Here is a 17,343-nt window from a genome sequence, read left to right as displayed (position 1 = left end):
TCTGAACGAGATTCATGCTTCTGGTAGGATACTTCGTCCGTTTTGATGAAGGGTCTTACTTGAAATATTATTTTTTTCTTTCAGAAACTGAACCGGCTGTGCATTTCCAGTATTTTCTCTTTTGTTTCAGATCTCCAGCATTTGCAGTACTTCCCCACTGTATGTGAGTTCCTCTTTTGATCAGGCTCAGCTTATACCTCTTGTGGCTGTGAAATAAAATACAAGAAGTTGATTCAGTGCCAATTTTTGATGGAAGTGCAACTGTGAGAACCAGATAAGAGGCTTTTAGCCTCAGAAATATGGCTCTGAAATAACATGTTGTAAAATTAACTCTTGAAGGAGTGAGCTTTTGCCATGACTTAGCTAGAAGATTTGCAGTCTGTTTTGCAACTGAGTCATAGCAACCATTAAGGCCTGTTCTGAGTTACTTGATCTTAGCTGGGATGACAGCATGGGTACAATAATTGATCTGAAAACCCTGGGGAAATAAGGGCCGGGGCTCTGTTCCTGACCACTATCCAGTGATTCCTGCTGGAAAGTGTACATTTGTGGACAGATTTTCCTATTACTGTGCTCGGGCGTACAGGATCATCTAGATACAGCATATAGAGGAAAATCGGGGTGGGGGGTGCTCCATTACAGGCGTGCGAGCCTCCTCACCTAATTGTCCTCTATGTGTTGTGCCCAGGTGATCCTAAACATCCATGTGCAGTAAGAGGAATATCTGCCCTGGGATGAGGACAGGATTGGGCTCAACTGTATTCCTCCTCCTCCCCCTCCCCCCAGTCAAATAGCTGGCGGACCCTTTCTTTTCACACACCTGAAGAAAGGCTACCTGGCCGAGTTATAGGAGTGCCCATGATACTGTATCCCAGCAGGAATCAGCCCCTTCAGGAGAGGAGGAGAACAAATTTGAGGGGCGAAACAAGTAAAAAGAACTGTTATAGGAGAAATAACATTGAGGAGGTAAATTTTCAGTATAAAGTACCTCCTCTTACCCTTTGTATTGCTTTAACTTTCAAATTAATTTTTTTGTCATCGGGATCTCCTTGAAAGGACGTCTTTGCTGCTGTTTCAGGAGAGGGGTTGCGATAGATTGATGTCACCAGTGAGATTGTTAGGGAGATGTCAGTCTTGAATCCATTTGCAGGTCTGTAGACATCTTGGAAACAGGTGCACTAATTCTCAGGAGCTGTTATTCTTTTTCAGTAACTATTCTCAGCTGAGATCTGCTGTTAGCAGAGAACACAATTCTCAGGCAGTACATATTAAAAATCTCAGCAACCAAGAAGCCTACAAACCTGGAAGTGTGTCCTTTGAAGGTAGTATTATTGGCCATGTTGGAGGGGTGGAATTTTTTGGCCAACTGTGGGAAGGGCATAATATAAAGAGGAATTGACCTAGCCTGGTAATCCCCTACTCATACCAAGTTGCAAATTTTCTTATGTGTTAGCTAGAAGAAAGAACTGTGGCGTAATCAGGTTATAAACAACACAACAGTTAGAATAGGAGAGTCAATCTCATTAATGAACCAGCCACCTGTACAAAATGCTGAGTCATTTCTAGCAAAAGTCGAACTAATTAAAATGTAGCTATTGTCTCAGTTTCCGGGAAACATGTCCTGCACACTGATGACTATCCCTTGCATGATATATAACTGTCTACAAATGTGATTGGTAGCTTTACTATTGGATGGAATGCATAAACTTATATGTCAACAACTGATATGGAGATCATCAGATAAATCAATGAGATGTGGGAAAATGTCTCAATGCAGTTTTGATAATATGATGTCCAGAAATATACCTTTGCCCGGACGCAGATAAAACACAGCAATAGCACAGGCTCTCTGCAACACTTAAACACACTCGTGTGCCATGCAATGCAGACTTGAATCAAGGCAACAACAGAGGTGTATTATGCAAAGATAGTGGAGGGAGTTGGCTTGAGAGGCAAAATGGCCCTTTTTTGTTCCACGCTTCCTTATTTTTTAATACTTTCTGGCTGAAATCAAATTTATAAATAAACATCAACTCTCTCTCAAAAGCTACCCAAGTATACAGTACATTGTGAAACTGTATTGAAATGAAGTGGAACAAAAATTGGCAAAAGCTCCCTGTGCTCAGATACCTGACTTGACCTCAACTGGCACAGACAATAATTCCTACTCAGTCAGACCTCTCACAATTCATACCACCCTGCAGGTCTGTGCAAAGGGATCTCAAAAAAACCACAAAAATAAATAGCTTTCAATAATTTTGTACAAACAGAATACAATGAGGATGATACATTATTTATTAAACTTGTAATAACAACAACTACTTGCATTTATATAGCGCCTTTAACGTAGTAAAACGTCCCAAGGCGCTTCACAGGAACGATTATCAAACAAAATTTGACACCAAGCCATATAAGGAGCTATTAGGACAGATGACCACTGCTAAAGCAGTAACTCACCACTTGTAAGGCAGTAACTCACTCCTGATTTCAATATTTAGTTATGAGATCAGTCTCATTTGTATAATAAACACACTATCACCTCTCTGTTCTTGTCAAGTATTCACAAGTTCAATGACCCAATCAATTTGAGATCCCAGCAAAGACTTGGAATTGTTTTTGTTTATGGTAGCTTAAATTAAAATTGAGAAACCTAGATAATGGGTCACAAGGCCCATAGGACAAGACACCACAGAGGCTGAAAGGAGTTGGAAAGGAGATGAAGTAAATCAAGACATAATGATTAAGTGACACCAAACTTGGGTTTTAAAAGTCTACAGGTTAAATAAAGGAGGAAGGGAAGACTGAGGAAGGTCAGAAGTTCCACAATTATGTGGTTTTGGGAAAGAGTCAGATCAGAAGATGGTGCAATGAGTCTTGATTTCAATACAGAGAGGAGGAAAAATGTGCCGGATGACATATTTATGCAATAATTGAGTTTGAACATTTGTACTTGTTCTTTACTATTATTAATAAAAAGTTTTCATATCAGTTTGAATGTGAAATTTAGAGACATTCCCTTAATCCGTATCTGATAATGTTTCAATTAGTCGACTGGTTTGAGGTAGATTACAGCAACTGAGAGGACAGGATAGAATTCTGTTAGCAGACACTGAATTCTCTTGTTTTGAAATCTGCATAAAGTTATAACTTTTCACTAACTTGGATTACAAAGTATACTAAAACTCGAACATTACTCAGGGTCACAAATCAATTCAAAGTGGCTGGTGAAAAAGGTTAGAGAAAGGGGCAGAAAAAGTAAGAATTACAATTAGTAAAAAAGAAGCCTCATGCAGTAAAAATGTAAGGAAGAGTAAAATGAGGAAGTTGCAACCATCACCTAGACTTCAGGTGGAAATCTTGCAGAAAATTAGAAAAGATTTAAATAACGGTTTGCAATTGTTTATTGTAAGTTTGGGAGCAGCTGCAAAAAGGGAATAGATGAAAGTATTCATTTTCGTACATGTCATTGGGAAAGAAGTTTGAGTTATTTAGAGTAATTTAAATCTTGATGAGCAAGATAACCTGATACTGGATGTAATAATGAAGAAGTTTCAGAAATACTGCAATCCAAAATGAAATGTGATATTTGGGGGCACAGATCACGTGGTACAAAAATGGGATGTACCCAAATTAAGGACACTGTCCTGGATATTGTTCAGCTTCTAGAGTGTTGTTGCAATGGAGCGAAGGATGAAGTTGTTGCAGATGATTGGGCTAAGGACACTTACCTGCAGAACTCCTGCAGCGATGTTGTGGAGTTGCAATGATTGGCCTCCAAAAACCACGACCATCTTTCCTTGTGTTGGGTAAGACTCCAGTCACTGAACAGTTTCCCCTGGGCCCTCACTAACCTCAGTTTTGCTAGGCCTTCTTAGTGCCATACTCAGTCGAATGTTGCCTTAATGTCGAGGCTAGCTACTCTCACCTCTTCTCTGGCTTTCAGCTCTTGTGTCCATGTTTGGAATAAGGATGTGATGGGGTCTGGAGCTGAGTGGTTCTGGTGGAACCCGAGCAGCATCAACAAGCAGGTTATTGAGGAGTAGACCTCTGGACCAGTTGTAAGAGGCACAGTTAAGATAAATGCAATAGGACTGTTGAAATGTAAAATGTTTCTAAATGAGAAAATCAATGCTTAGACAAACACATTGTTCCAAGTCCTATGGACTTCCACAGCAATAGGAACATTTGTAAACAAGGGATTTTGAAAGAGGAAATATGGATGATTTACATTTAAATGTGCGCGTGTACAGTATGGCTTTTTAAATTAAATAGTATGCGTCATTATTATAATTTAACACAGTGCAGGAATCATACTGTCTTTAGCAACAGCACATTTGTACCATAACTGTGCTTTCTACTTTTGTGCCACAACATATTGGGCCAGATTTTGGTGTGAGCTGCGAACTTTCTATGGGCTTTTGCATGGCACGTTGCTGTCGGTGGGACATCCAAATTGCATGGTGCCCTCTACAGGGCATCTGGGACCTGTGTGAACAGGGCAAGCAACTGTGTATCTCCTTAACCGATCAGTTTGCAGAATCGTTAATGAGCACGTAAAGTCTGAACTAGGAAGAGTAAGTTAGAATAGTGAATTCAATGTTAAATCAGGTACAGAAAGTGAAATAAAGAGAGAGAAAGAAAGATTGGATTAAGAGAGATAAAGAAAAGAGACAGAAAGAAAAAGTTAAAAAAAATTGATTTAAATTTAAAAAAAAATCTCCAACAATAATTAAAAGCTGGAGGAATGAGACTCTAGACTTGTAAAAGTTAATTTTCAGTGCCAGAGAGGTTGTTTGGCAATAGTTAAGACCGACCACGTCGTTAAAAGGTTCCTTAGACTGGAATGGACAAACTCTAACTTTTGTGGCGAGTTTAGTCCGTATCTACGACACCAGTACAGGAACTTCACGCCGTTCAATACATTTGAATGGGGAGCCGGACAGCGAGGTGACATTTTTGGGCGACTTACGGAGGGGCAGTGCATCTCGGACAGCAACATTCGGATTTTCGTGTTTAACTGCGCATGTGCACTCGCCGGGCGTTGCTGTCCGACTTGCACGTAAATGCATAAAGGCTGTTAGCCTCACCGTTATTTTCAAAGCAACATCCTGCCCATTGAATACTGAGAGCAAAATCACAGATGGTAGCATTTAAACAATCATTTTTTTCTCCTTTCATAAAAAAATTATTAATCTTTTTTGTAAACTGCTTTCACAACGCAAATGTATTAGAGAAGGAAAGAGGATCATGTGTTTGATGCAGCACATGAGGCGGATTGTCATGACGCTGTTTAGAAATCGAACTCCTTTCATCTACTGTGAAATTATACAGGCCCCCTCACATTTGTGGGATTCTGCTTTTCTAGTTTGAACCTGTGTCCTATTCTCGCAATTTATTTAAAGAAATATTCCGGATATCCCTCTCAGATTCCTCCTTTCTAGCTTGAAAAGTCCATTTCTCCGGAATTTCTTCATCACTCATGACTTGGTTGTTTTAATTTATTTAAGGCTTGCTTTGTGTTTGGGGACTGCACCCTCACCTTGCTGCTGGCGATTCCTTTCTTGAGGCAGAGTGCAGCCTTTGTGTCATTTGCTTGCTTTTAGCTTTGTAGAATTGGAAAATGTATACTTTAGCTGATATATCTGAGTAAAAAATGCAGAGCTAGTATAGGCAGAGTTTTACTTGTTGCTGTGCTTTAATAAACTTTCCTCTATATTCTGCAATTCATTGTCAGCCATTTTTTCTCAATATGTTCATGGCTAGAACTCCCACTACAGGACTTTTAGCTCATTGCAACACCACACGCAATATTTATTTTAAGGTGATTGAGAATTCTGAGTGAACCAATTTGTGATTATTTAATTTATTTAATTTATTTCATTTACTTTTAACCCCTGTTTATCTGCAGTATGTTTCTCAGATTTTAGTTGCTCCTGTTCTTTGTACAATGCTCTGGTGCCAGCATAGGAATCCGACCTGTTCTAAGAAAGAAAGTCTCGTATAGCACCTTCTCACATACCTCAGAAATGCTTTATGTACAATGAATTGTTGTTATTTAGGGAAATATAACAGTCATTTTGTACACAGCAAAATCCCACAAACGACAATGAGGTACATAATGTAACAGGATGTACATGAGGTACAATGTAACTCGATGTAACATGGTCAGTTAATCTGGTTTTGATGGTGATAGTTGAAGAGTGTTGGCCCGGAGAAGTCCCTAATCATCTTTGAATAGTAGCATCGGTTCTTTAACATCCACCAGAACAAGCAGACAGAACTTTAGTTTAACATGTCTGACGGGAGTTGGGTGAGATTGTCGTGGCTTACTCAGAACCCTGTGGCAGGTGTCCTTCATTCCTTCAGCCCCTCCTACAGCAGAATTTGCTGAAATCATCAGCAGGAAAGAAATGTGAAGAAAGACCCTTCGCATCACTAAAGAATTATAAATAACTTTAAAACTTTCTTTCTGTCTTTTCATTGAGTTGCTGAATATATATATTTAAACAGTGGTGCCGGCAACATCATTGGGAAAACTGGTTTGAAGGATTTACTGAGCCTGATAGTATTATTAGCACTGGTGGAGAGTCATTCACGCTGAGTTTAGTGATTTCAGCTGTGTATTTTAGTTTGGTTAAATGCACTAACTTTAACTTCTAATTTTCCAAAAGCATTTCTGAAGTTCAACATAACAAGGCCATGTATCACTTTTGTCTAGGTCATGAGATAGCCCTGCAACTGGCTGATCCTGTCCGCTACCTTGTACTTTCTGAATCCTTTGAAGGGGCTGACTGGGTTGGACAGACATGACAGTTCCAAGAGGTAGCTGCCACATTCATGGTTCTTCCTGTTATGCCCCAGCTGTTGGACATTCCTTCTGGGTGACCAGAAATCAGAGAATTATTGGCGAGCACTAAGGACCATGAAGTCCTTCATCATATTAATATTCTCTCAAGCTGATCCTCTAGTATCCCTAATCTAGAACTGAGGTACCCCTGTAAATTGGAAGCCTGGGTCTTAATAACCACAGTCACAGCATTCTTGACAGAAATAGCACCTGTGTTTTGGATCTCTGCTCTCAGATGCCTGTGGAGTTGCTACTCGCTCCTTGATGGACTGTGGGTTTCATGAATCGCTCACATATTGCTACAGTAATGCTGGAATTGTACTTCACAGAGCCTTTGACATATCATGCAGGATGCTGTAAAGATTGTCAAAAGACTGTATGAAGTACTTCTCTTTAAAGCGCTTCCCTCTACAGATAGATCCTGTTACATAAGAATCTATGAGCCCTGCAGCAGAATAATACCTGGGAATCCACGCTCCTGCTCCTCTGCTGCCACCTCTATTTGCTCCTTCTTCCATGTGCTGTGCGCTCTATAGTGCTATTTCCTGATCCTGGCTAAGTGATTCCTCCAGATGGATGATTCTGAGCCGGTGCCTGAACGATCAGGAGTGTGTGATATGTGGTCACGAGATCCACTGCTGTTGTGTAGAATGAGCCTGGGTCTCACTGATGAGTGAGTTTGAAGGGGGAGCAAGGTGATGCAGTAAAAGTGGGCCACTTGCCTTGTTCAGCTGTCACCAAGCTACCAAGCTTTTCCTTGGCCATAACCATTCACCCCAACCATTTGCAAGGCTGACTCTTCATGTTGAAAGAGTCTCTTCAGGCTGTCAGGGTCTCCATCAGTCCTTACTTATCTCTCTGTGGGTGTGGGCAGGCTTCTCCTTGAAAGATGGTCAAAACATACAGCCCGTAGCATTTTGAAGGCCAAGAGTGCCCTCCAGTGCCCAGCCTACATCCTACCTTGTGAAAATATGTGACAAAGCAGCATACAAGTACAATGAAGTACTTTTGAAGTATAATCACTGTTGTAATGTAGGAACCTAACGCTTTAACAGTTAAGTGGTCGTAGCTGGACAAGCAGCGGAAAGGTTTCCATGGACATAATTTTAACATTGTGGTGGGAACTCAGCGGGGGGGGGGGGGGGGGGGGGGGTAAATAGCCACGTGGAAAACCCGGAAAAGTTTTTTGGTAGTCGGCTCGAGTGATCGTGACTAAATTGAAGGCCCTTAATGTAACTTCCGGATCTTGCGTCTCCAAGCTACGCAGCGGGCGTACTGCACACGGGAACGATGTGCTGTGAACTGGAGTATTTAAAGGGCCATTGCAAGCATGGATTTTGAGAGAGAAAGGAGAATGTGCAGAGATGCAGCATTAAAGGAGTAAGATAGTACCCTGCTTCAATGACTTTTCTCTTGAGTTGCTACTGGTTGGTGTGAGGAGCAGGAGGGAGATACTGTACCCGGGTGACAGGAGGAAGCCTCTGCCACAAAGAAGGCCTGGCTGGAGATGGCAGAGGAGCTGAGCAGGAGGAGCATTGTGGCAAGGTTGTGGGTACAGTGCAAGAAGTGCTTTAATGACCTAACCAGGTCAGGAAAAATGACCTGATTACTGATTCACCTACATCCTGTGGTGTACATTACCCCCTCACCCCCCCTCACTCTGTCTTGCCAAGCGTACTCCATCAGATCACTCCTCACATCCACTTAAATCTCATTATCAACTTACCTTCACTTTCTGTGCACTTCCTTACCTCCCCATTTGAGCACCCACCACTCCCACTCACCCCAATCCTGATGCAACGTGATCAGTCTGTGTGATAGTCACCCTCTGATGCACCTGTTTCATTGGCAACCTCACCCAAAGCAATGCATCCATCCGGAGACCATGTCACCTTCACTCACTCACATGTCTGTTCTTTCTCCCCTTGTAGGAGAAGAGAGCACAAAATGCACAGGAGAGGAGTAGGACTGGAGGGGGGCCTCCACAAGTAATGCCCCTGACAGAGGCGGAGGAGGAGACCTTGAAGCTGAACCCGCATGGTTGAATGCCTGGCCTTCGGAGATGGCGAGACTGGCAACCTGCAAACGGCTGGTGACAGAACTTTAACATCCTTCCCACACATCACGAATTGATGTTATCAATGATTGACCTGTTGCACATCAATATGCTCATTGCAAACTAACTTCTATGATGATTGTTAATATTGCTTTATGTTCTCGTCCAGGGCCTTCAAGGAGTGATGAAGAAGCACGCGCCATGGAAGAGACTAATTCCTCAGAATTAGGGGAATTAGGGGTTACGGGGAGCGGGCAGGAAATTGGACATGAATTTAGATTTGAGGTTAGGATCAGATCAGCCATGATCTTGTTGAATGGCGGAGCAGGCTTGAGGGGCCGATTGGCCTACTCCTGCCCCTATATCTTATGTTCTTATGTTCTTAACAGCTCCATTCCTCTGAGGGGGCACCGTCACATCATATCCGGTCATGCACCAGCACGGAAACTCACACTTCAGTGGGTCGTTTTAGGCAGATAGTTGGGTTGTCACCTGGTGATTCACCACTCACAAGTGTGCACGAGCAAATACCGGTGGCAGGGCCAGCTGTGCAGAGTCCGTTTTGGGGGGCACACTCCTCTCCAAGCTCAACTCAGCTGGACATAGATGCTGAACCCAGGGGGCCATTGTTGAGAATGATAGAGGTACAGCTCCACCTTTGGAAGGTACTGGAAGACGTGCCTCGCACACTCTCCACAATAGCGGAAAGGATGGAGGAGTCCACCTCCAGCATTTGTGGAATGGTGGCACAGGTAAGTGTGGGAATGTCTGCGATGGAGAGCATGGCAGCCTCCATTGAGCTTCAAGCACGGTTCTCAAATGAGTCCATTCAGGCCATGACAACATGGCGGACTCTGGATCCCAACATGTCTGCCGCCTTAAATAGGCAGACAGATACTTTAGCCATGGCCTTAGGACGTGTCACAGATCTGCTCCAAGCTGTTGTCCAGCAGAGTGGTAGGAGTAATGTGGGCCTGGCCCAGGAGAGGTGAAAGGGGACATGGAAGTAGGGACTCCACTCAAAGTGCTCCCACATCTCACTCATTGGACCCCCCCCACCCCACCACCAACCAGTACCCACAATACTGCCTCCTCTCCCAATTGCCGAGTCTGCCCCTGCACAGGTGCAGGTGCAGCAGTCTTTGGCGGGGCCCTCACCGGCTCCAAAACTTAAAGATCATAGGCCAAGAGCATCTCAGCAGTCAGGGCAGGGATCTGAGCAACCTGCCGCTACCACTGCTGAAGTCACAGGGGACGTACCCTGTAGAAGTAGTAGGAGGAGGAAGTTGAAGGATTTGTAATCACCAAGGGAATGCGCAAGGGTGTCTGACGCAATGTCATATTTTTCATTTATACTTGTTTTCTCTTGCATGCACATTAAATGTTACAGTTGTCACCACCACTGCCACGTCTTGTCCATTCTTGAGTCCCTTTTATGAAAGCGCCCTTTTATGTGCTTCATCATGAATGCCAAGACTTGGTGCCACCTATTGGGCACGTGTACAATGGGTGCATGTGTGGTTGAAAGACTGTTTTGTGCAAGTTGTGGGGGGGAGGGAGCTGGTGTTGGTGGTTCGAAGCGGTCTGAGTAGTTCACTCTTCAGTTTGCAGATCTCCTCATGAGAACCTGTTGGCTATGAGTGACTCCTTGGCATCACGAGCAGCCACGTGCGCCGCTGCTCTAACGATGGGTTGGTCAACATCACCCTCCTCCTCCTTCTCCTCCTCTTCCTCCTCCTCCTCATTGTCTTCTTCAACGTTGCCGGCAGATGAAGATGCTTCATGAGTGCATTCGAGCTCCTCCACCTGTAACCCTCACTGCTGGACGATGTTGTGCAGGACGCAACACACAACTATTATTCTGCACACCCTAGCTGGCGAGTATTGAAGGGCTCCCCCAGAGCGATCCAGGCACCTGAAGCACATCTTCAGCATTCCCATGTTCAATGACAGACCTGGTCATGATGTGACTGTCGCTGTACTGCTGCTGTACCTCGTTGGTGGAGTTTCTCACAGGTGTCATGAGCCACGTCTGCAGGGGGTGTCACTTGTCTCCAAAGAGCCAGCCCTTAAGTCTGACTTGTGTATGGAAGAGGTCTGGGATGTTGGACTCGCTCAAAATGAAGGAATCATGGCAGCTGCTAGGGAATCTGGCACACAACTGGAGATTGTAACTCAATACACAAAAAGTTAATCGCATTAAGTGATTTAAAGACCCTTTAATTGGCCCTTTAAATATCGGCCCACCGGCTTTAAGTGCCAGTGGGACTTCCAGGTTTCAGAAGCATGCCCGCATCCAAACACGTCTACGTCAAACCTGGAAGTGGATGTGTTGGAGCCGGGATGCGGTCCCACACAAAAAACAGAGTATTTTCACTGCACATCTGCTTCCAACCCACTGTTGGGGGTTAAAATTTACCCCCATGTATTTTGTGCTAATAAGTTGCGTAGTTTAGCTGGTTATTCTTCAGCATTACCCTGTTCAAATCTGTATAAATCTGTAAGCTGGCCCACTTGCTAACCTGTGCCTAAGTTCTCTAGCTTAGGTGAGTTGCATGTTATCCAACTGAGACACATTGTAAATATGGAATAATTCATTATCCACCTGTGAGAAGACCGTAAATATGGAAGAAATCAAGATCTGTGAGCTGAGTGTAAATCCAGAATAATTATTTGCCTATTGTGGTGATTAATAGATTGTACTGTTGTGTGGACCCATAGCCACTATGATCTATGTTGAGAACGTCCAAGTTATTTTGCATAGGACCTAGAGAAAAGACTTCAGTCACATTACTCTGGGCTGGATTTCAACTCAGGGCTCAGAAGTAAAAGAACAGTAAACAAGTCACTTCCCTCACAGTCCCCTTTCATAAATTTTAATTTAGGTAAACTATGGCTTGGAGGACAGTGGTGGAGCAGCCTGTTTAGGAGTCAACAAGCAAAGGGAAATGCATAGTTACCAAAGTAAGGGTAAGAGTCCCTCTGGTAGCTATGCGTTAACAACATTTTAAACATAGTGGGAAAATTCTTCTGGCAAAATTGTGGTCTCTTTCTGCCAAATGAACGATTTCTACCTCGTAGTTGTGGACCTTTAATTATATAGATGTAGATATTGGAAAAGGGAACAATATTGCAAATTGTACGGCTGAAAAGCAGTTTTCTTTCGCTTCATAGTAATCGTGAGAACTGCATTAACATTTCTGCATTGCAATACGAAGAAAAACTAGATAAGAATCTTAGGGTATTTTGTAATGGTCTTCAAAAGTGAGCTGCAGATTTTCGCTGGAATTTATGCTTGTATAAATATAAACCTATTGATTGCAATTAATTTCCTCTAATGTTAAAATTAGTATCCTGATATAAGTGAATACATTTTTTCCAATGAGTTTCACCACCCTTCAAACTCGAATTGAAACACCTGGATTGCTACCATTACCATCACATTCCGGTGGAACAGTAGGATAGGGATGAAGACTTTTTTCACCCAGGAATACTTTTGGTCAGTTGTGAAAACACTACGGATTTTAGATACGGGGAGGCCCGTTTGACACAAGTTGTTTTAGCTATTGGACATGGGATGGGTGAGATTATAGGTTAGTGTTTCTTCCACAATTGTTTATTTTTTATTTCTGTGTTTATAATGTGATTGATTTTATTTTTGGGAAGGTACAATATAGTGGATGAGGTTCCAAAAGGGCAGCTAAAAGGATAATTCCACCAAATACTCTCACATAGTGCTTTTTAGTGTCAGACTACCAACCTGTAAAGCACTTGAAAAGTAAAACATAATTATATATGGATTTAACTCGTGCTCAAGCCACTCTCTAATTATTTTAAAATCTGTATATTTTAAAATAAATAGCACTAAGTGTTTGGAATATGGAGAATATATACAGCACTGCACCCAAACCCCATCTATGGCTTTCCTGGGTGTCTGCACCTGAAGAAAGTGCAGCAAAGTAAATTATATGCAAATAAATGTCTCAGATTTTTCCTAAGAGCACCGAGTGCAGGTCAGAGGTAAACTGCCCCCCATTAAAATCCTAGCACCACTGCTTCCTGAGATGCTGTTTAGGTGCTATCTGTCTTAAGGGACAGGCTGCTTTGTCAGGAAAGGTCTTTATTTTTGAATTTATTTGAATAAAAAATGGTTTTGCTGCTTTATTATTTGTTGCCGAATGCTGTTGGTCTTTTACACTTAGTGACGGAGGCGGTTTAGTGCTTTGTTACCTCCCCACCCACTTTTGCGATATGGTTTACTTGGAGGCAGATGAGGGGTAACAACCACAAGCTGCTGAAAACATTTGTCTGGCCCTCTCCTGTGCCATAAGCACCTGTTTCCCTACCACAGAGCAAGAAATACCTCAGACCACACGACTGCTTCATCCCACCTTGAGTAAAAAAACAGAGGTCCCACAGTCAAACCTGTACTCTCCTCCTATTCCCGCACCATCATTCTTCATACCCACACTCATTTTTCCCGTTCCTCCAAAACCACACCCTCCAAGGCAGACTGCAGCAGTGATTCCTGTTTTGAATGTTCTCCTGCTTGGGTGCTGATGTCAACCCAGCTATACCACAGCTGCACAAACACATTCACAAGAATGGCATTTACCACATTTGCTCAGAGGCTGTCGAGATAGAATTCTTGCTCCCATAAGCTGTCTTTTTGTTTTTAGTTGTCAGTCTTGGCTCAATGGTAGACTTTTGCCTCTGAGTCAGAAGGCCATGAGTTCAAGCCCCATTCCAACAACAACAACAATTTGCATTTATATCATGCCTTTAACAGAGACTTGAGGACATAATCTAGGCTCTCACTCAGAGCAGTACTGTAGGAGCTCCCATCTTTTGGATGAGATGTTAAACTGAGGCCCCCTCTGGTCTCTCAGGTGGTCGTCAAAGATTCCATGGCATAATTTGAAGAGGGAGGTGTCGTGGCCAATTGGTCCCTCAACTAACATCACTAAAACAGATGATCCGGTCATGTATGTCATTGCTGTTTGTGTGACCTTGTTGTACACATAATGGCTACAGTATTTCCCTACATTACAACAGTGACTATGTTTCAAAAAGTGCTTCATTGGCTCTGATGTGCTTTGGGACTCCTGAGGTCATGCAAGTTCTTTCTATTTTGAATGTTCTCCTGGTGCTTCCTTTATCCCTGCCCCTTTAAGGTTGTTACTGTCTTTAAGGACCAGGCAGTATCTAGTTTTCTTCTGTGTTGCTCGGCTGTGCCCAAAAGTGCATCCAAGAGTGCATCTGGTGTACGCCTAATACATAGTAATGAGCTCTGATAGGAAGATTGGGTGCTGGAGATCTTAGCAAACTTCCAGTGTGCTCCACCTTAATTGCTCCTGGACAGCATTAGGAGAGGAAGATTGGCCCCGTCATGTTTAGGTATTTAACCTAATAGTTTAGGCTTAATATTACTTCTCGAGGTGCATTATTACCGTATTGTTAATGTTTATTTCGTGTCACAGTTTGTGAATTGAAAACAAACAAAACTGGTCAGTCCAGAAGAGAGGCTTTCTCAGAATCTGCTAGCAGTCTAAGGATTTATGTTTGTTTCAGCTTTATAGTGTGTAAACTGCAAACTTATGAAAATGGCTGATCCAGGTAGACTCAAGCCCCAATTTTAATCTCACCCGTCTGGCGGGAGTGAGACAGCTTCGAGTCCGGTGTCTGGTTTACATCTCGCCCAATTTTACTCTCCATTGACTTCAACTGAGAGTAAAATTGGATGGGGTGTAAAAAGGGCGTCAGACCTGGCCCCGCCCTGTTCCCGCCAGGCGGGATAGGTTAAAATCGAGGCTTGGAAGTTCCGTGAACCTGCAGGCAGCTGAAGGGTTAATTGCTTCAGTATGGGTCATTGTACACAGCTGCACATATGATAACACAAGTAAAAGTGTTAAAAAAATCAGATAATCACCTATTCAGAAACAGTAAAATAAAACTCTCATGTTCCTTTGCAATTGTCACAATGCACAGATTTCTATTTTTACATCTCTAATATTAATGAAAAAGAAAGTGGATTTCTGCTCGGATTATTTGCTAAATTAAGTGACGAATTTCAGCTTCCTTGGTGCAAAAATGTGACCACAGTCATCAAAGGGCAGTAGAGGGTATTGAAAGACCATCGGTGCTTGTGGTCACTTTCGTTTTTGTTTGACCTGCCTGATATTCTGGCTGTCTGATAACCACAATTATTGGTTTGGTGAGTGGTCAGTACCTGGCAAGTTACCTGCAGATTGCTTCATCGCATTCTAGTGACCTTTTTTCTGAACAGTACAGGCTGGTTCATTCGAAGAAACATGCAACCTGCATGTGCATTCAGACACAAGCTAGAATTTCACAACACTACTAATGCACCGGGGAGTAATATCAACAAATGAGACTAGCTGAAAAATGATGTGTTAGAAAGTAGTTTTCACAGTTGTTTGCTAATCAAGTTAGCAACGAGTAAATCTTCTGTAAACAGGCAACAGAATACATCAGGAGCGCACTGATGCCATAACGCAGAGATTGTAGCCTTCATTACATTTGTTTACTGCCTTGACTGACAGTATGTAGATTGCACTACAATCTGTACATTCATAATAGTGGTTCTGGGGTCCAGTTACAGACAGGTCCCCATGTCCTCTTCTGTATTGGATGTTGTTGGCAACTCTGGTTAAGGATTGCTTATTCACATAAAGGATTGCAAGGACTCTCTCCCAAGGACTCATTTGCTCAATGCCATTGACACTTCTGTTAACTTCATACCATCTTTAACATTAGGACTGATAGTCTCCTCTGCTCAATCTGACACCGAGGTCTTGGAGAAGTTTGCTCCCTGATCATTTTCTTCTACTTTTGTGTTTAATCCCTTTCCTGAACTGACAGACATAAGGTGATCATATTTATTAACTGGCATTTGACACCTTACATTCTAAGTATAGCGGATTTGGGCACTATAATATCGAGCATTATAATATAATATTCTCAAAATCACTTTTGTAAATCTTGGGACAGTCATGTGTCACTACAGCAGGTAATTCTAAATCACAGATGAATTGCAGTGCAACCCTCACTTATACTACCAGATAAAATCACATTTTAGTGATACTATGAGAGTGGCATAATGAATTCCTCTTTGCCCCCTCCTTATCCAATTTAGACAGGCTCACATGTGCCTCTATCCTGCTATCATTTTGCTGCTATATGTAGTTGCAACATGTTACATTGTTATAAGATAATGTACATTCCGACATATTGATAGCAGCAGCAGGCGCAATCTAAACCAGTGAAGCAAAGCCTGTCTGTTTCCACTGATGGGTCTGGAGATGACTGAGGGTGAGTGCGCTGGTATAATTATCTACATGCAACACTGCCAACTGGCATTTAATAAGTTATGTGGTGGAAATTGAAGATGGTGCTCTCATGATAGTTGGCACTGTTGGCCAGTTTAGTGACTGGTGACAGTGATATATGTTGTGATGTTGTAATCTAACAAAAGAGAGTATATTATTTTTCATTTCCTGTTATGTGAAAAGGCCACATATTTTATTTTCCACTAGTACCCCTCCATCTGCTGTTAACATCAGGTTAAAAATCCTTCCTGTCACAATATAAAGCTGTGCATTAATTCTTGGTGGTCAAAATGGCACGATAAGGAAAGAGCTTGCAACGCTAATTAAAAATACGGACTCCAACTGTATAATTCAGCTGGTGCGTTCAGGCTATAAAACATAAGACTGCAAACTCTAGAAAACACTGTGTGCAACAATGCCCTTTAAACATTTAACACATTCGTATGAATATACTTTGTTCACTACTTTACTGAAGGCCTTCAACTATTTATTTTAAATAGGTTTAATTTTAAATGGAGCCTTTCATGGTTCCATTCCTACTTGTCCCTATGTAGTCATCATATCTCCTGCGATGCCCTCTCCTTTGCTTCCATTCAATCACCTTCAATTGGGCCCTCCCATTTCTTCATTTACATGCTAACATTATCTATAATCATGGGGTCAGCTTCTATATATATGCAGGTGCGACCCAGCCTTATTTCTTTACCACCCTAGACTTCATGACTGCTGCTGTGCTGCCTGTCTGGCTAACAGACATGAAGTTTTGGAGGTGTTAGAACTTCCTTCACTTAAATATTAGCCAGACTGAAGTCATCCTGTTGAATTCTGACCAGAAACTGGATAACTGTGCTTGGGGTTCCAGGCCCCACTTGCTCTCTCAAACTGAACTTGACAGTGTAGAATCTCATTGTCCTTGACCCTGAGCTGAGCTTCAAAACTCAGACACAGTCCATCATCAAGATCACCCATCTCCACATCCAAAACATTGCTGCCTCCTCCGCTACCGTATCCTCCCCACTGCGGAAGCCCTCTTCCATATCTTTGTCATTTCCTGACTCGACTTCTCCAATGCCAAACTAGCTCACTCTACA

General features: G+C 42.5%; 1 protein-coding gene and 1 long non-coding RNA gene across 2 annotated transcripts in view; one reads left to right on the top strand and one right to left on the bottom strand.

The window, feature by feature from the left end:
- LOC137299506 (uncharacterized) overlaps positions 1-10,305 on the top strand; it is a 63,265-nt gene extending 52,960 nt beyond the window's left edge. Inside the window, exon 2 of the long non-coding RNA XR_010957909.1 lies at positions 8,779-10,305. This is a non-coding gene — a long non-coding RNA (uncharacterized lncRNA). The remainder of the gene's footprint in view (positions 1-8,778) is intronic.
- The window catches only part of peak3 (PEAK family member 3), a 50,371-nt gene that overhangs the window by 30,792 nt on the left and 2,236 nt on the right, over positions 1-17,343 (bottom strand). The window lies entirely within an intron of this gene.

This window comes from Heptranchias perlo, chromosome 29 (assembly GCF_035084215.1).
Source record: "Heptranchias perlo isolate sHepPer1 chromosome 29, sHepPer1.hap1, whole genome shotgun sequence".
Lineage (NCBI taxonomy): Eukaryota > Metazoa > Chordata > Chondrichthyes > Hexanchiformes > Hexanchidae > Heptranchias > Heptranchias perlo.
Note: the sequence above shows the minus strand (reverse complement) of the source record. Positions and strands in the feature narration are given on the sequence as shown.